Below are 6143 nucleotides of genomic sequence, written 5' to 3' on the forward strand. Positions count from 1 at the left end.
TGCTATGTGTCTAATTTGTGGACAAAAACACTTCCCTCTTTTATAAAAATCTACTTCCTCCTAGATAATTAATTGTACATCTTTAATCTCGTGTTAAACTCTACTTTATTCTAAATTTCCTTTAGATGTTATTTCTACCTCAAAGGGTTTTCTGATTTTTATCTAACACCAATAATTAGTCTCTTTTTTGCAAGCCCCTTTTTTTCTTAATACTAGAGCTATACCTTTCATAATTATTCCATGTGGTGAGTACCACACTGTTCTGTTATTTATCTATTTTTGTCTGATTTTTCACTGATATGAGAGCTTCTAGAATTTTTATTCATCATTGTATCAAAAAATGTACTTAAAATACAAAACACATTTAATATATTTTTAAGAATATGAAATTAATAAAAATTACAATATCCTTCAGCATTTAAAAAATACATGAAGTTTAATTAGTTAATTTAATTAAAATAATCATTCTTCATAATACTGGGCTGTTCTATTGTATTATTATATGTTATATTATATATATTATGTATATGTATTTGTTTTACAAAAGACAGAATTTACGCATACAAAAGTTGTACATTTTCAAGTCAGTATAAGGATATTAAAGTAGATTCACTGTTTTAAAAGTTCAATAAGCTTTGAATTTTTTGAAATCATAATTTAAAAAATTTTTTGAAATCATAATTTTTAAAAGTTTAAAAAGTAGCATTTCCATTTAATGGAAAACATAGAAAAATTTTTTTTTAGTTTTAAATATTATTTCCTAAAGGGACTTCTGGGTGGCTCAGTCAGTTAAGCATCTGCCTTCAGCTCAGTTCATGATCCCAGGGTCCTAGGATCAAGCCCTGCATCTGCTCGCTGCTCAACAGGGATCCTACTTCTCCCTCTTCCTGCTGCTCTCCATGTTTGAGCTGTCAAATAAATAAAATCATAAGTAAATATAAATAAATAAACAAATAAATAATTTCCTATAAAATAAATACTTTAATAACAAATAAAGAAATATATATGTAGGTCTTCCAAATGTTGTATATATTTTTAAGTTATCTGATAAATCTCAACCCACCTTTCTATTAATACGATAGCAGATTTTCTAAGTGGGGCCCATTTCTACTGATATGGAAAGTATCAGGTAAAGGGTGTTGACCATAAATTCACAAAGCCTAAATACAATTTCAGATAAACAAATATGAGTGTAGAAACTTAAAAATATAGAAACAATATCCCTGTTGTTTAATTTCTTCTTCTATGGATGAAAATTAATGATAAAATAATTCATGAATGATGGATTACTATTTTAATTATTCCATTATTATGATATAATTATTTTGATTATCAATTTATGGTTATTTTATTTTTACTTATAGTTAATTATTTGACTCAATTTAAGTCAGATCATTTTATTAAGTTATTTGACTATTTAATTAGTAATTTGATTATGTATTAAACATCAGAATCTCATAAGTGATTAATTGTACAAATAAAGATATACAAAGTAATAGTTAATTTTGATAATGACAATACTGGTGGTGTATAAAGATTATTAGAATCATTCAAATTACAGCAATATTAACATATGAAAATACTCACTGGAAAAGTTTGGAGACAATCAGGCTATGGAATAGACTCATTTGTTTTTTAATAGCACTCTTAAGAGAGCTGATGGTGAATATAACATCATATTTTCTTTTTCTCAGCACTTACACTTGGTATGGATTGCTGAAATAGGCAAATAGTAGAAAACCTGTCCATCCCCTAGTAATACTTGTTAATACTATTAACCATCCATTGTCTTAGAAAACTAAACTCCCTCTTTGAAGGAAATGTCCTTCGTTCAAGTCTTCACCATTTATTATGATGATATTTTTGGAGGGTTTCTTGTTAAAACCACTAATTCTTATCTTTCACACCTCAAATTATATGTATGTATATAATTTATCATCATATATATTTCCTATATCTTATAATTCAGAGATCAAGCCATATTATTATAAAAATGTTTAGTTCTTTTTCTCAACTTGCAAATTATTCTGCAGGTTTGAAATGATGTTATTTATAAGAAATAATTCATATTTATATAAAGAGAAAATTTAATGTGGCTTTTCTGTTATTCACCAGAGAGAAATATTTGATAAGCCATTCGAGCAGAGTACCTAGGCTCCAAGAAATGCTGAAAAGGCACACAGCTAAATCCTAATGCACTCTTAATAATGAAGGGGTAAAAAGTGTGAAATTCTTTAAGATCAACTTAGGAGACTAGGAGTTTAGGGAAAGTTGCTATGGAGTGTGAAGGAAAGAAAAGAAACGAAGTGTGGGTGGTAACGCACATATGTGAGAAAATGAAATAAGGGGAAGACCAAAAAAGGTGTGTATTTTGGATGGTATGGAATTAGCAAAAATGTATGTTCCCATGCATTTTCCCTAATGAAATACTGGAAAAAATACATTTCTATTAAATTATATACTTAAAGAGATCTCATAAAAGAGAATGTGACATCACTCTCATTCTTAGTATGCTAATAACATCTTCATTAATTTCTTAGTCAAGGGCTCTTGTTTTCTTTAACTTCTCTATGGAAAAGGGGAATATACTTTTTTTTTTTTAAGTTTCAATTAAAAAATAATGAAAAGCCTAGACCTAATCCTAGGTAAATTCCCAATGGCTCAAAATGAGTCAGAGAATTAACTTTAAACACCTCCTCCTCCCCTTCCTCATCGAACAAATCCAAGTTCCTTCTCTCCTTTTTAAACAGCATTTCAGCTGTCATAGATGGCAAACTATAAGTTATCCAAAGGAAGCTGGATAGAGGATTTGAGGGCAATTCATCTTCTGAATTTCTTTTACTCTGATATGTTCTTTCTACCAGAACAATGTCTCTACTGCTCTAAACCCATCTCCCAGCCTCATTATTTGTCTGGTCTTCAGAAACTACAAGACTTGACTTTTAGAGAAAGCATGTGTTGCCTATAAATCAAAGTTTTCATAGAATGTTTGTGCCTTTTTGGGTGCTATTTAGACAAGTGAAAAATTTTCTGACAAGGTATCAATGACAGACCAGAAAGTAAGGAAAACAAAACAATAACAATATATTTTTAAAATGTAACCTTGTTATATCACGCTCATCATCAGAAATACATATAATATTACAATAAAGGTGTCAAGTCTTCTACTGCATAATTTCATTCAATATTTACAAATGAGCCTAAGACTCACCAAAAAAGTGTCACAAAATACTAAAATCACCAACAATATTTAATACACATAAGAAAATAAGACATTTGTGTTAATAAAAATAGGTTAACTTCAAAATATATAAATTTCCTACAAAAATTGTTAAAATTTATTGTTAAAAAAATGCTTTCATCTGCTCCCAGAGGGCAAAATGCAAAGAATACAGTTTCTGCATTAAAATATAATAAAACATGTAAAATATATTTGACCTTCAGACAATTTTGCAACCCTATGCTCACAGCCTTTTCCAAATTTCCAAACACACATGTAGAACTTTAGCACTAAAACTGATTCTGGATATGGGCTCTAGAACTTGTCTTGATATTATGGCTGTAGAATGCACATATAAGAATCAGAATATATGCACTGTCCATATCAAAAAAAATTGTATAGAAAAATGATAGAAATGGGGCAGATGCTAAAGACCTCCAAACCACCCCTCGTTGCCTCTTTGTTTTAGACTTCCTTATAAATATACTCCTTCTCTGAGCAGAGGACATGAATAGACATTATTCCTAAGAAGACACATAGAGGCCTATAAAGAGATAATTAAGTTTAAATGATGTTATAAGAGTGAGGTTCTGATATGATAGGATTAGTGTCCAATAAAGGAGAGACACAGAGATCTTGCTCTCTCTCTCCTCTCTTCCCTTCTCGCTCAATTTTTCCCCATCTCTCCTGTTTGTCTGTCTCTCTCTCATCTCTTTTTCTCCCTACCATGTGATGACATAGCAAGAAAACTGATAACTGCAAACCAAGAGGGTTCTCACCAAAAAATGAATTCTGCCAGAAATTGATCTTGATCTTTCTAGTCTCCAGAACAGTGAGAAAATAAATTTTTGTTGTTTAAGCCACGTACACTATGATCTTTTGTTATGGCAGCCCAAGCCAATAAATATTTGGTGTACCCCAAATTGCAATACAAGTTCATGGTTATTGAGTGGAGGTAAAAGGAAAACTTCCACTCTGTGTGCAAGGTTGCAGAGATATGCAGGTAACAAGCAATTGTTAATTAATTGTTAAAATTTAATTGTTAAATTTAATATAATTGTTAAAATTAAATAAAATATAATTCTCACCATTACCAGGAGGAAATGTAATGACTGGTATGTATGTACATGTCTGTTATGTCCTGCTAAGAAATCTGTCCCTATGCAAGGGACTCTGAGGAGGACCCCTTAGGTTGTCTGGAAACTTAGAACAATAAATGCAAAGAGTAGGTAATGTAAAGACTATCAGAGGATATTCAGACTGAGATGTAAATGGATCCTGGACAAGTTGATGACAGAATTCTCCAAGCAAAGGTAAAACCATGTGTGAAAATCTCTTAGAAAAGGAGGCATACTTATCCTGAGGAAATAAAGGGAGGGCAGGAATATTGGGTCAATAGAATCTAGAGTTAAAGAAGGATGGGAACCTGTGCTAGGGGTTATATGTATTTTTCCATGCATTAGATTGTAGATTTTATGCCATAAGAGAAGATTATAAACATTAGAATGTGGTTAGATTTGTATTGCTAAAGAGCACTTTGTTATAGCATGTGAAACAGATTCTAGAAGCAGAAACAAATGTGGAGCAAGTATTAAGTTAACGTAGCTAAGTGTAGATGAAGAAGTAATACAAAAAATTAAGACTAAGGAGTTTTTAGAAAGAAGATGTAGTAATAAATTGATAAGAGAATGTGCCAGAGTGATTTACGGATGATTCAAAGATGTGTAGTTTAAATACAGCCGGATGGCTGCCCATTCACTGAAACTAAAGAGTCTAGATGAAAGAAAATTTGGTAAAATGACAGTTGATTGTATTAACTTTGAGACGTATTTTTAAATACCCAATGGGAACTATTAAATATGGGGTTCATTATAAATAGCAATAGAGTTGTCTGAACTAGAGGTTTTGATTGGGAAGTATTTCATGTACATCGCAATAAAAGCCAGATGAAAGAAGAGGGCCTAATTGAGAGTCCCAGATGATGCTTAGAATTTATACGTGAAGGAGTCCACAAAGAAAAGGAACTCTAAAACCTTTACTTAGAGTGTGACCAAAAAACGTGACAATAGTCCTATTTCAAAAAAAGGTGTTCTGGACTGTGTGAAATTGCTGCTAAATAAAAAAGTGGGGTCTAAAGTTGCTGATCAAATTTATTGGGTGGAAATCACTGGTGTGGTCCTTTAGGGCATTAACCATAACATCCATATGGTTTGGAAATGAAAAGAGTTGAGAAACAAACTTTTTTTTATAAGTTTGTTTATGAAAAACAATGGAACCTTAGGCTAATGTTGGTAAAAGGAGGAATAATTCTAGGGTCTTCAAGTTTTTATTCTGAAATAATTTAGGTTTTTAAAGAATAGTGGCAAAGATAGGACAGAGGGTCCCCATATATAGTTTGAAGGTTATTTTTTTAATATGTTCCTTATGAGCGATACATGGAGAACACATGAGCTGTTGCAGATATCCAGTAAACAGGTGTTATGTGATTCATAAGATAATAAGTGATGAATAAACAAGTATAGTCTCATTCAGGGTACTAGTAGAGAAGATGGCCTTGGATATATAAATAAAGGGGAAGAGAGAAAAAGAATATGTGTTCCTACACAAGAATGTCTAAATTGATGTTATGAATTTGAAGATTGATTTATTATATATATATATATATATATATATATATATATATAATTTTTCTTTTTTTTGGAGGGAGAGATAAAACGTGCAAGTGGGAGGCAGGGGCAGAGGAGGAGAGAAGAATCTCAAGCTGATCCCCACTCAGCATGTAGCCCCATGAGGGACTCAATATCATGACAGAGATCATGACCTGAGCCAAAATCGAGAGTCAGAGGCTAAAGAACTGAGCCACCTAGGCACTCCTGTTGTTATGAATTTGAAGAGGTTATATCCTAATCTGTTCTATTTTTCT

Source organism: Mustela putorius, unplaced genomic scaffold, assembly GCF_011764305.1.
Source record: "Mustela putorius furo isolate JIRA1106 unplaced genomic scaffold, ASM1176430v1.1 tig00000407_pilon_pilon_pilon, whole genome shotgun sequence".
Classification (NCBI taxonomy): Eukaryota; Metazoa; Chordata; class Mammalia; order Carnivora; family Mustelidae; genus Mustela; species Mustela putorius.